Source organism: Macaca mulatta, chromosome 19 (assembly GCF_049350105.2).
Source record: "Macaca mulatta isolate MMU2019108-1 chromosome 19, T2T-MMU8v2.0, whole genome shotgun sequence".
Lineage (NCBI taxonomy): Eukaryota > Metazoa > Chordata > Mammalia > Primates > Cercopithecidae > Macaca > Macaca mulatta.
Window position 1 is genome coordinate 65,295,375 of NC_133424.1, and position 14,292 is coordinate 65,309,666.

Genomic DNA, 14,292 nt, shown 5'->3' on the forward strand with positions numbered 1-14,292 from the left:
TTACAAGCAGGAGTCCCTGTGCCCAGCCTAATATTCAATATTCTTAAAGAAAAGAAATTCCAAACCAGAATCTCATATCCAGCCAAACTAAGCTTCATAAGCAAAGGAGAAATAAAATCCTTTTCAGACAAGCAAGTGCTGAGGGATTTTGATACCACCAGACCTGCCTTACAACAGCTCCTGAAGGAAGCACTAAAAACGAAAAGACCATTACCAGCCACTACAAAAACACACTGATGTTCACAGATAAGTGATATTATACCAGCTAACATCATGATGACAGTATCAAATCCACACATATCAATACTAATCCTAAATGTAAATGGGTTAAATGCCCCATTTATGAGACACAGAATGGCAAGCTGGTAAAGAGTCAAGACCCGGGGCCAGGCACAGTGGCTCACGCCTGTAATCCCAGGACTTTGGGAGGCCGAGGCGGGCGGATCAGGAGGTCAGGAGTTTGAGACCAGCCTGACCAACATGGTGAAACCCCGTCTCTACTAAAAATACAAAAGTTAGCCAGGTGTGGTGGCGCACGCCTGTAATCCCAGCTACTCAGGGGGCTAAGGCAGGAGAATCGGTAGAACCTGGGAAGCGGAGGTTGCAGTGAGCTGAGATCACACCACTGCACTCTGGCTTGGGTGACAGAGGGGGACTCTGTCTAAACAAAAAAAAAAAAAAAGAGTCAAGACCCATTGGAATCCTCTCTTCAACAGACCCACCTGCAATGACACACATAGGGAGAAAATAAAGGCATGGAGAAAAATCGACCAAGCAAATGTGAAACAGCAGAGGTTGCAATCCTAGTTTCTGACAAAACAGACTTTAAACCAACAGAGATCAAAAAAGACAAACAGGGGCGTTACGTAATTGTAAAGAGGTCAATTCTTCGAGAAGACTCAACTATCCTAAATATATATGCACTCAACAGAGCAGCATCCAGATTCTTTTTTTTTTTTTTTTTTTTTTTTGAGACGGAGTCTCGCTCTGTCGCCCAGGCTGGGGTGCAGTGGCCGGATCTCAGCTCACTGCAAGCTCCGCCTCCCGGGTTCACGCCATTCTCCTGCCTCAGCCTCCCGAGTAGCTGGGACTACAGGCGCCTGCCACCTTGCCCAGCTAGTTTTTTGTATTTTTTAGTAGAGACGGGGTTTCACCGTGTTAGCCAGGATGGTCTCGATCTCCTGACCTTGTGATCCGCCCATCTCGGCCGCCCAAAGTGCTGGGATTACAGGCTTGAGCCACCGTGCCTGGCCACATCCAGATTCTTGAAGCAAGTTCCCAGAGACCTTCAAGGAGGCTTAGATTCCCATATAATAATATTGAGAGACTTTGACACTGCACTGACAATATTAGACAGATTATCAGGACAGAAAATTACCAAAGATATTCAGGGCCTGAACTCAGCACTGGATCAAATGGACCTGACAGAGATCTACAGAACTCTTCACTCAAAGGCATATATGTCCAAGAATTTATCCATTTCTTCTAGATTTTCTAGTGTATGTGCATAGATGTGTTCATAATTTTTTTTTCTTTTTTCTTTTTTTTTGAGACAGAGTTTCGCTAGTTTCACCATGTTGGCCAGGCTGGTCTCGAACTCCTGACCTCATGTGATCTGCCTGCCTCAGCCTCCCAAAGTGCTGGGATTACAGGCATGAGCCACCATGCCTGGCCACGTGTTTGTAATATTATCTGACGGTTGTTTTCATGTGGAGACAATGGTAATATCTCCTTTGTTGTTTCTAATTGTGTTTATTTGAGTCATTTCTTTTTCTTCTTTATTAGTTTACCTTCACAAGACTGAACCAGGAAGAAACTGAATTCCTGAACAGACTAATAACAAACTCTGAAATTGAATCAGTAATAAATAACCCAGCCAGGGGTGGTGGCTCACAAGATATAAACAAAATGAGATTGTTAACAATGAGAAACCATGAAGAAGAAACACCAAGAGATTCTAGCATCTGTGCGCAGTGGCTCACATCTGTAATCCCAGCACTTTGGGAGGCCAAGGCAGAAGGATCCCTTGAGGCCAGGAGTTCAAGACTTGTCTGGGAAACATGGTGAAACTCTGTCTGTACTAAAAAAATACAAAAAGTTAGCTGGGCGTGGTGGCACATGCCTGTGGTCCTAGCTAGTAGGCAGGCTGACTTGGGAGGATCACTTGAGCCTGGGAGGTGGAGGTTGCTGTGAGCCAAGATCACACCACTGCACTCCAACCTGGGTGAGAGTAAGATCCTGTCTCAAGAAACAAAAACAAAACAAAACAAAAATTATAGAGCTGAAAAACATAATAACCGAATTGAAAAACATACCAGAGAAACTAAAAAACGGACTTGATCAGGTAGAAGAAACAAACAGTTAAAAAAAAAAAAGAAGAAAAAACAAAGCCATCCTAAGGGAATTAAAGTAATCTATCATGTATATTCCCTACATGTCACAGTACAAAAGAGGATAACAGACTACTAGGATAAAATATATGCCAATACAGGGCAACTGCAATCCCAGCTACTCAGGAGGCTGAGCCAGGAGAATCACTTAAACTCAGGAGGCAGAGGTTGCAGTGAGCCGAGATCACGCCATTGGACTCCAGCTGGGGCAACAAGAGTGACACTTTTTCTAAAAAAACATATATATATGTGTATATATATGTGTGTGTGTATATATCTGTATATATACACATATACATATATGTGTGTATGCATATATATATGTATATATGTATATATACGCATATATATATGTATATATGTATATATACACATATATACACACACACATATATACATATATATATATGCCAATAAAGTAAGATAATGCAGAATGAATAAATCTCTAGAAATACATAACTTACTGACAGGCGCAGTGGCTCACGCCTGTAATCCCAGCACTTTGGGAGGCTGAGGCAGGTGGATCACGAGATCAGGAGTTCAAGACCAGCCTGACAAACATGATGAAACCCTGTCTCTACCAAAAATACAAAAATTAGAGAGGCATGGTGGTGCATGCCTGTAATCCCAGCGACTCAGGAGGTTGAGGCAAGAGAATTGCTTGAACCTGGAAGGCAGAGGTTGTAGTGAGCCGAGACCACGCCACTGCATTCCAGCCTGGTACTTTCTCTCAAAAAAAAGAAAAGAAAAAAAAAAAAAAGAAAAATATAACTTACCACGACTGAATCAAAAATAAATTTTAAAAATCTGTACATGCCTATAAATAATAACACTAAAGTAATCAAAATGTCCCAACAAAAGAGACCAAGTATAGACACATTATTTGTAATCATTGCATAATTCTACTGAACATTTAATAAAAAATTAACACTGAGAACAGTGGTTCTCCACTGAGATGTGCAGGAGGGAGGAAAGCTGAACAGAAATGTCTTAGTGCCTAAGCTGTATGTTTGCAGTTATACTATCAAACAAATACATTAATCATGTGATGTTTAAATAAGGAGAATATTTAATAATTATTGGGTTAAAAAATGGTTCCATCATCTCCAATGGCAAAGTTCTAATCCTCTGTCTGAGTACAACGATAACCATTTTCACCTAAAACACATTTCACAGGGGTTCCTCCAGGAATACACAGACTGTGGTCTGTGTTCTGGACTAGCTGCAAATAGTTTAACATTTGCTGTTTGACATTTACATTGACTTCATATCTTAAAATGAGTAATGAGATGAAAGTGTCTTATCACTGATGTCTGTGTCTCAGCTTTCCATTCCATTCCCAGTCATTAAGATTTTGGAGTCGGCCGGGCGCGGTGGCTCAAGCCTGTAATCCCAGCACTTTGGGAGGCCGAGGCGGGCGGATCACGAGGTCAGGAGATCGAGGCCATCCTGGCTAACACGGTGAAACCCCGTCTCTACTAAAAAATACAAAAAACTAGCCGGGCGAGGTGGCGGCGCCTGTAGTCCCAGCTACTCGGGAGGCTGAGGCAGGAGAATGGCGTAAACCCGGGAGGCGGAGCTTGCAGTGAGCTGAGATCCGGCCACTGCACTCCAGCCTGGGCGACAGAGCCAGACTCCGTCTCAAAAAAAAAAAAAAAAAAATTAAAAAAAAGATTTTGGAGTCAAAAACACAGTGACTCACTCACTCAGAGTTTCAAATATGATATAAATGAGGCAGGAAAGCTTTCCCCTTAGTGTTCTAATTTTAAAGCATTTAGCAGGAACTTGGGCATAGTAATATTTGACTTCATGGGCAGTTTCTTGAATCCTGTTCTACTAAGAAGTGGCATGCATCCAGATGTGACCCCTAAACAATCCCTGCTGCCCGGCATACAACCCACACAAATATATGACAAGAAAACAAAACTATAGACCAATATCCCTGAAAAGATTGGTGAAAAAGTCCTCAACATAATATTAGGGGGCCCACACCCCATCTCCAATCCAGGCCCCTTCCCAAGTTCCCAAGTTGGGAAGAGAGGAGCCTCTTCCCAAGTTCTTGTCACTAGGTCATGGGCAATGGAATGTAAGTGACATGAGAAGGACTGAGGGACGGCATGGGTAAGTAAGCAAACATGTCAGGCAGGAAGCTTCAGACTCAAAGACTTGCAACTCGAAAGAATGACATGTTGTTATTGCAGGTAACTCCTCCGGTATGAGCAGGACAGGGCAGGGCAGGAGAGGGCTCCCCTTCCCCACACACACACATCAGGAATGTTCAGGCAACCATCAGGTGATGGTCAGGTGGTTGTTAAACATCTAAAATAATAGTCACAGCTGGTAGCAGGGAAAGGCAGGCTCCCCATAGATAGAAAACACCTGAAACTGGTGATCTGCCGCTTCCCATGAGATCTCAGGAGCTGGGCGAGTGGACTCAAGCACGCGCATGCGGACAGGTCCGCCCCAAGGTAAGAATCAGGGAAGCAAGACCCCGGAAGTATGGCAATGTATAAAATCCCAAGTCAAAAGGTCAAACTGCACACTTGCCCTTCAAGTCGCCTGCTTGGCCCTCTTCCAAGTGTCCTTTCCTTCATTTCTGCTCCAAGCTTTGTTCTTTTTGTTTGTTTGTTTTGAGACAGAGCCTTGCTCTGTCACCCAGGCTGGAGTGCCATGGCATCATCTTGGCTCACTGCCAACCTCCACATCCTGAGCTCGAAGGAATCTCCTGCCTCAGCCTCCCAAGTCGCTGAGACTACAGTCATGCACCACCACACTGGCTGATTTTTATCTTTTTTGTAGAGGTGGGGTTTTGCCATGTTGCCCAGGCTGGTTTTGAACTGCTGGACTCAAGCGATGCACCCACCTCGGCCTGCCAAAACATTGAGATTACCGGTGTGAGCCACTGCGCCTGGCCATTTCTGCTCTGAAACTTTTTATTTATTCATTCATGTATTAATTTTTGAGACGGAGTTTTGCTCTTATTGACCAGGCTGGAGTGAAATTGCACCATCTCTGCTCACCGCAACCTCCGCCTCCCGTGTTCAAGCAATTCTCCCGCCTCAGCCTCAGGTCAGGCTGATCTCAAACTCGAGACCTCAAGTGATCTGCCACCTCAGGTCAGGCTGGTCTCGAACTGGAGACCTCACATGATCTGCCGCCTTGGCCTCCCAAAGTGCTAGGATTATAGGCGTGAGCCACCCCGCCCAGCCCTGCTCTAAAACTTTCTAATAAACTTTTGCTTTCACTCCTGCTCTAAAACTTGCCTCAGTCTCTCCTAGTGCCCTATGCCCCTCAGTTGAATTTTTTCTTCTGAGGAGGCAAAAACTGAGGTTGGTGCAGACCTGTATGGACACAGATTCACCACCTGTAACAATGTCAGAAACAAGAGAAATAAAAATCAACCGACACTATTACTTTACCTGAGTAAGAGCCATCCCTGTTTCTTCTTTCTCTTCTTCCTCTTCTAGGCATCTTCCTTGGGTAATATGAAAAAGCCTTTAGAAGTCAAGCCTGAATGTCTAAAATATGCTGGTTAATGACTGGAATCAACACCCTCATTTTCGTGCCTCGAACACCTATTCAGGGAAGCCCTCGCTGTGGAAAGCCAGTTCTCTGCGAGTCATTGCACCAGATGGGACACAGGGACAACAAGCTCCTACAGGAAGACCAACAGGTGAGTTTTGGGCCCATTTCTTCAGATCCCGCTCCCCTCCCAGAGAGGCCCCCACACACACTGCAGCAGTGGGGAGCTGGGCTGGACTGAGCTTCTCTTCAGGGCACAGACCCAGCCCTGAGCAAACCTCATGCAGAGCACAGCCTCCTCACCCATCTGTGAATCACAGGCTGATTCCAACCCTCAGAAACAAAGGGCGGAGCCTGGATGCTCAATGCTGAACACACATGGAATCACCTTTAAATATGATTAAGGACAGGTCCCAATGTATTTGAATGAAAACTGCCGGTAAGGGGGCACCAGAGGTGTACCTGCAAAATGCCCCAGCACTGCAATGTGAAGCCAGGGTTGGGTTCTGCCCAGAGAGGGAAGCCCAATACAGCCCCCACCTTCTGGCTCTGCCCCCACTTCGGGCCTTATTGTCATCAGGATCGAAACAGTAGACAGCAAAGGGGCAGAAAGTAACATCCACAGTAGCCAACATGGACCAGAGGTGAGGGTTGAGGGTGGCTGGAGTGTTAAATTGGGGGTGGGGGAGTCCACAGAAGTTCCCATTAAAAAGGTGACACCATGCTGGGCACAGAGGCTCAGGCTTGTAATCCCAGCACTTTGCAGATCACAAGGTCAGGAGTTTGAGAACAGACGGGCCAACATAGTGAAACCCCATCTCTACTAAAAATACCAAAAATTAGCTGGGCATGGTGGCAGGCGCCTGTAATCTCAGCTACTCTGGAGGCTGAGGCAGGAGAATTGCTTGAACCCGGGAGGTGGAGGCTGAAGTGAGCTGAGATCATGCCATTGCACTCCAGCCCGGGTGACAGAGCAAGAATCTGTCTCACAAAAAAAAAAAAACCAAAAAAAAAAAAAAACAGGCGCGGTGGCTCACGCCTGTAATCCCAGCACTTCGGGAGGCCGAGGCAGGTGAATCACGAGGTCAAGAGATCGAGACCATCCTGGCTAACACAGCAAAACCCCATTTCTACTAAAAATACAAAAAATTAGCCGGGCATAGTGGCGGGCACTTGTAGTCCCAGCTACTCGGGATGCTGAAGCAGGAAAATGGTGTGAACCTGGGAGGCGGAGCTTGCAGTGAGTGGGGATGGCGCCACTGCACTCCAGCCTGGGCGACAGAGTGAGACTCCATCTCAAAAAAAAAAAAAAAAAAAGGAAGGTGGTATCAGAAAAAAGACGGGTGTTTGCACCTGCAGCTGAGGGGCCACAGAGTCCTAGGCAGAGGGACAGCCCACATCGAGGCCCTAAGGCAGGAGCAACCTCGGCCCCGGGAACAGGAAAGAGGCCTGTGTGGCTGCAGAAGGAGCAGGGAACAGAGGCAGGGCATGAGGTCAGAGAGGGCATGAGGTCAGAGAGGTCCTGGGGGCACACATCAGGTAGAGATGAGGTCTCTAAACATTTCTCTCCCATACCTCAAAAGAATCTAGAAATGACTTATTTCCTTACCTGTTTTAAGTAAACATGTAATTTTTTCTTTCTCTTATAAATTAACATACTAATGATGTCACTTTTTATAATTTTAATACATATTGACATGTTCAGCTAAGTACCAGGAAATCCAGGGTTGCCCTCATCTGAGATGTGCAGGACTGCAGAGGAATGCATTTGGGGAGTTCAGGAAGTCACTTTTGGACACATGAAGGTGGAGATGCCTGCTGGACTCCCAGAGGAGAGTTGAAGAGACAATTGGACACAGGATCCCAGTGTTCAGGGGAGAGGTCTGCAGGGAACATGGAGCCGTGTAGGTGGGTTTAAAGACATGAGATGAGATGAGATGATAAGGGCAGCGGGTGTGGGCAGAGATCAGAAGTCCAAGGGGGTAAGCTGAGGGTCACTCCGTATTCAGAAAACAGAGCTCAAGACATACCAGAAGATAAAAGTGTAAAGTGATCAGGGAGGCAAGAAGAAAACTAAGAGAAATATATTTTTATTTTTTTAATTAAAATTTTTTTTGAGATTGAGTCTTGTTCTGTAGCCCAGGCTGCAGTGCAGTGGTGCGATCTCGGATGACTGCAACCTCCGTCTCTCGGGATCAAGCGATTTGCCTGCCTCACCCTCCGAGTAGCTGAGATTACAGGTGTGCAGCACCACACCCGGCTAATTTTTAGTAGAGACGGGGTTTCACCATGTTGGGCAGGCTGGTCTCGAACTCCTGACCTCAACTGATCCACCCGCCTCGGCCTCTCAAAGTGCTGGGATTACAGGAGTGAGCCACCGCGCCCGGCTCCTTCTTTCACTCTTCCCGTCTCTTTGCAAATTCCGACCCGTCCTCTACTTTGCCATGTGTTTATGGGTTTCCTTCATTCTTTCCTCTGTCTCAGTTTTTCTATTTCTCTCTCAGCCGCTCTCTCTGTCTCCTGATCCTTTTGGACCACACATTCACAGGAGGGTTTGGAGTAAGACGCCTGCATCCCGGAGGAGCACATTTTCCAGACGGTGGAGCTGGGCAGGCAAGAACACCGGGTGTCACAGGACAGGCCCCGGGCACCTCCCCAACGCGGGCGCAGGGTAAGCGGTGACTGCGAAGGGGAGACCTGGGGAGCAGCAGGGCACGAGGAGGGGAGATGTAGGGGGCGACGCCTTAGGACGGGGTGGGGTCTGCAGGATCCCAGGATCAGGCGGAGGACGCGGCGTCCCCGGGACTGGGGCTGCGGCGCTGCGCTCCAAGGCAGACGACGGAGAGGCTGGGAGGCGCTCAGGACGGGAATCCACCTCGCGGGTGAGGACTTTAAAAAGCGCGGGGCGGGAGGAGGGCTCAGGAAAGGGTTTTATGCGGGAAAAAGACGCGAAAGGCAGGGGACAGGGACTGGTCTCAGAGCGAGTTTTACCCACATGGCGAGGTCTGTATTTACCTGGAGTGGAGGGCGCGATGCAGGGATTTTAAGGTCAGCAGAGCGGGTGTGGAAAAGGGGGACGGCGAATCGAAGGCTCAATCTACACTCAGGCACACTCTTGCTCGGCGGCGTCACCTTCACACACCACCAGCCGCTTCCGGGACTCCAGGAAACTGCGCGTGCGCGCAGAGCCCAGGTAGCCTGGGGCGGAGCCCGGGGAGAGGCGGGGTCTGCGGAGGGACAGCGGGGGCGGGGCCCGTGCAGTTTTAAGGTAAAAAGCATGGAGTTGTGCGGCCCCCTTATGTTGGAAAGCAAAATGTTTTCTTCCTACCAAGACGAAAACTGTTTATCTCAAAACTGTTTTTGCCGGCGGGTTGGGCCCGATCCTGCTAGGGAGTCTCCTGCAGCTCAGCGATCTGGAAACTGGGAATTCGGTGGGGGGAGTCCAGGAGGAGCAGTGAGTGATTGGATCCAGGAAAGTTCCTGCAATTCAAATTAATTCGAGTAACTTACTTTAAAAGCCCTGAAATTATCCGTGAAGGGGATGCAAACTAGACTGTGAAATGCAAAACTCCGCCCGGAATGAATGTGATACGTAATGCTATTGCCCAAAGGATCCTCCTTTCCATTTCTATTCCACACCTGTCCCAGTGGAAGAGCCAAGTCTGTGCTTCCAGAGAATTTTACAGGACAACACCTGGACCGTGAGCTATGGACCGTGGAAGGCTAAAACCCGCAGTAAGCTGGATCACCAACTGCTGCTTTAAAACACGCAATAACTTTTTAAAAATACATATAAATTGCATTGTTCTTCCTTATACTTGTTATTCGGTTCCACACTTGACAAAACCTCAAATAACTGAGATAAACTTCCTTTTTTTTTTTTTTTTTTGAGATGAAGTCTCGCTCTGTCCCCCAGGCTCCTGGAATGCAATGGCGCGATTTGGGTTCACTGCAACCTCTGCCTCCCAATTCAAGCGATTCTCCTGCCTCAGCCTCCGGAGTAGCTGGGATTACAGGTGCGTGCCATCACGCCCAGCTAATTTTTGTGTTTTTAGTGGAGACGGGATGACAGGCATGCTTTGATTGTGTTTTTTTCAGCGTTGTAATGGTAAAGCCATGTTTCATCTTCTGTTAAAATTCTCCTAAGCTACCTAGAGTTCACATGGCTGCACTATTCCATTATTTATTTATTTATTTATTTATTTTTGTTATTATTCTTTGAGAAAAAGTTTCACTCTGTTGCCCAGGCTGGAGTGCAGTGGTGCAATCTCGGCTCACTGCAATCTCCACCTCTCTGGTTCAAGTGGTTCTCCTGCCTCAGCGTCCCAAGTAGCTGGGATTATAGGCATGTGCCACAACACCCAGCTAATTTTTTTTTTTATTTATTTAGTAGAGGCGGGGTTTCATCATGTTGGTCAGGTTGGTCTCGAACTCCTGGCCTCAAATGATCCACCTGCCTTGGCCTCCCAAATTACTGGGATTACAGGCATGAGCCACCGCACCCGGCCCTGCACTGTTCCATAGAAAAAGCTTGTGTATGGCTGGGTATGGTGGCTCATGCTTGTAATCCCGGCAATTTGGGAGGCCAAGGCAGATGGATTGCTTGAGCTCAGGAGTTCAAGACCAGCCTGGGCAACATGATGAAACCCCATCGCTACCAAAAAAAACCAAAAAACAAAAAACAACAAAAAAAAGAAAGAAAGAGGAAGAAAAAATAGCTCACGTAGACCAGGTGCAGTGGCTCACACCTATCCACCATTTCCCAACCGAGCCACTGCAGCTCCATACCTCCTGGGAGCAAGCTACGTAGGAGACACTCCATCACCCCCTTCCCTGTTTTTGCTGGGCCACACCCCTGGCTACTTAAAGCCTGAAAACACAGTGCCTGAACAAACCTCCTTGGGTTTTGGACATGTAAGTTACCTGAGATACCCACCACATATATACCTCTTCGATGGTAACTGCTCGCTTGCTGTTGGACACTGGTGGGAACAGTGCATCTTACAGCCAGAGCTCTGTGTTACCCTGTAACATGAACTGCCCATTCTCACTCGGGTGCTCACAAACCTTACCAATAAAATTGGACAGGCTCAGTAGTGCTCAACTATAAAATGGAACGGCATATTCAAGACAAGGCACAGCAGAACCTCAAGGGACCAGTGTACTCCATGAACAAATGGGTAGCTTACAATAAGGGGTCAAACAATCCTTAAGGGATCCTTTGTCTCCTCTTGTGGCTACCTCAGACCCAAGGTTCACATATATGCCCACCAAGTATATGGCATGGTTTACTGACGTCTCTGCAAAACAATAAACACACAGGGTCTACTGGGCTTCAGCCCAATGGATGGCCATTCTTTGACCCAGTGAATGGCCATTCAGCCAGTGGAAGGCCATTCTTGACTACGACTAGACACAGACATTTTGCCTAATTAGCCAAACTGCATGCATTGGTAATGGCCCCTGCAGGCCACATCCACCACCATATCTCATCATGTTTTCATGACTCATGAGCCATGCAGACTTGTGTGGAACCCTTTAATGCTGCAGGACAATAGGGGCTCCTTTGGTCCACCCAATCTTTGAAACTGTTGTATTAAGACCTTTGTTTCAACTCCATCAATTTCCATTTCCATTTCACTCATCCCATTTTTTTTGAGACAGGGTCTCGCTTTCACCCAGGCTGGATTGCAGTGGTTCAATCACTGCTCACTGCAGCCTCGACCTCCTGGGCTCAAGTGATCCTGCCATCCTGGCCTCCCGAGTTAGCTGGGACCATAAACGTGCACCACCACACCTGACTAATTTTTGTATTTTTTGTAAAGACTCGGTTTCGCCATACTGCCCAGGCTGGTCATCCCATTTCTTAACTACCATCTAAAGATTTCCACTCTGCTGGGAGGACAGCCATGAGACGGAGTCTCGCTCTGTCGCCCAGGCTGGAGGAGTTTAGTGGCACAATCTGAGCTCACTGCAACCTCCCCCTTCCACGTTCAAGCCATTCTCCTGCCTCAGCCTCCAGAGTAGCTGTGATTATAGGCGTGCACCACCACACCCAGCTAATTGTTTTGTATTTTTAGTAAAGACGGGGTTTCACCGTGTAGGCCAAGCTGGTCTCGAACTCCTGACCCTAAGGGGTCCACCCGCCTCCGCCTCCCAAAGTGCTGGGATTATAGGTGTGAGTCACCATACCCAGCTCATGAATGCTTGCTTTATTCACCTTTTTTCTTAATGACCATTTAAAAATGTCCACCTTCATGAGAGAAGTCCTTTGAATCTCCATTATTTTCCCCCATCCATTTTCTTCTTAATTAACTTGATATTGTTAATTGGCACTTGAAAGTTCCAACAGGAGATGTGGAGACAGCAAATTTGATAAGGCTTCCTGAGCTGTCTTTTGGTTTTGTAGAAGTAAGGTACCGTGGGGGATGTATACATTAAAGGAACAACCTTAAATTATTTTTCTCTCCTTCTTTGCTTGTAGTTCTCAAGAACAACTTCAGAATGTATTGGGAAGGTAATACCCTGAAATGAAGAAACTGGCCCAAGCAGCCTGGGCTCCATTCCAGAGTCCCCTGCCCCTCTTTCAAAAAACAGGATATCCTTCAGTGCTTTAGGGTGGCTCATCACGAGGCCATGTGCCATAAAACCTAGGATGGGTGCTCTCTGAGGTCCGTCAGCATCAGTGCCGGTGGGACACCAGTAGATAAGACTCCATCTTCCCCAAGCAGTTTTCCTGAGCCTTGGGGGACCAGCTTGCAATGAATCAATCCTAGGCTTCTACTGCCCCTTGTTGCCTGTCAGTAGTAAACTCACTTTATTGAACTTGTGTGCATGAGTTCTGTCTCACTGGAGTCAGACATTTGGTAACCAGTGCGAAGTGAACCTACATCACAGGCAAGAGAGTTTGTAATCCTCCTATGCTTGGTGGTGAGAATGTACAATGGCACACCCACTATGGAAAACAGTATGTTGGAAAACTTCCTCAATAGGGTACCTACAAAACCTTAGAGCAAACATCATACATCATGGTCAAAAAGTGAGATTCCTTTCCCAAGGTTGGGGACAAGGCAAAGATGTACACTGTTACCACTTTTATTCCACGTAGTGTTGGCAATTCTTGGCTGAGGGTAGTGGCTCACGTCTGTAATCCCAGAACTTTCGGAGGCTGAGGCAGGAGGACTGATTGAGTCCAGGAATTTGAGACCAGCCTGGGCAAGATGGGGAGACCCCATCTCTACAAAAAAAAACCCTGAAAATTGGCTGGTGGCTGGGCGAGATGGCTCATGCCTGTAATTTAACCACTTTGGAAGGCTGAGGCAGGAGGATCCCTTAAGCCCAAGTGTTCAAGAGTGCAGTAAGCTCTGACTGCACCACCGCACTCCAGCCTGGGTAACAAAGCCAGACCCCATCTAGAAAAGAATAATAAATGAAATAAGAAAAATAAGAGACCAAAAAGGAAAGCATAATAGTGTACATGATGTGATGGCTGTGGTAAGCTAATGACCCCCACCCCCAAAGAAACACATACAAAGGATTTCCGTATCAATAGCCCTATACCCTATATTACATGGTTTCTCAAAGCAGAGTTTGCAGATGTCATCTGGCTGAGGGCCTTGAGATGGCAGAATATCCAGGATTATCTGGTTAAAGCAACATCATCACAAGAGTCCATATAGGAAAAATACAGGTGGACTTAGAATCACAGAGAATTGGCAATGCTTGCATGGCAAAGACACAAGGAGATTTTATGACACTACCTTCTGACTGTGAAAACGGAGGGATGTAGACCATGAGGTAAAGGATCTAAGTGGCCTCTGGAACCTAGCAGGGGTAAAGAAATAAACTCTTCCCTAGAGATTCAAGAAGGATCATAGTTCTGTAAACCTGTTTTGACCTCTGACCACCACACATTAACAGCATAAATTCGTGGGGTTTTTTGGTTTTTTGAGACAGAGTCTTGCTCTGTCGCCCAGACTAGAGTGCGGTGGCACGATCCCGGCTCACTGCGACCTCCACCTCAGGCAATTCTCCTGCCTCAGCCTCCCGAGTAGTTGGGATTACAGGCATGTGCCACCGCGTCTGGCTAATTTTTGTAGTTTTAGCAGAGATGGGGTTTCACCATCTTGGCCAGGCTGGTCCCAAACTCCTGACCTCATGATCCACCTGCCTCGGCCTCCCAAAGTGCTGGGATTACAGGTGTGAGCCACCATGCCCAGCCTAAATTTGGGTTGTTTTAAGCCACTCACTTTGTGGTAATTGTTACAGCAGCAATGGGAAATTAATAGTTTATGTAGAAAACCCTAAGAAATCTAAAAAATCTGGAGAACGAGATTTTAAGGAAATAGACTACGAAATTAACATACAAAAACTACTTTAT

At 46.9% G+C, this 14,292-nt stretch overlaps 1 long non-coding RNA gene across 1 annotated transcript; it reads right to left on the minus strand.

Moving 5' to 3' along the window:
- Positions 1-8,396: 8,396 nt before the first annotated feature.
- Positions 8,397-9,105, minus strand: LOC144337287 (uncharacterized). The gene is made up of 2 exons (XR_013410249.1): positions 8,928-9,105; positions 8,397-8,517 (listed from the first exon to the last, which is right to left on the minus strand). It is a non-coding gene; the product is annotated as an uncharacterized LOC144337287 (long non-coding RNA).
- Between the last annotated feature and the right edge of the window lie 5,187 nt (positions 9,106-14,292).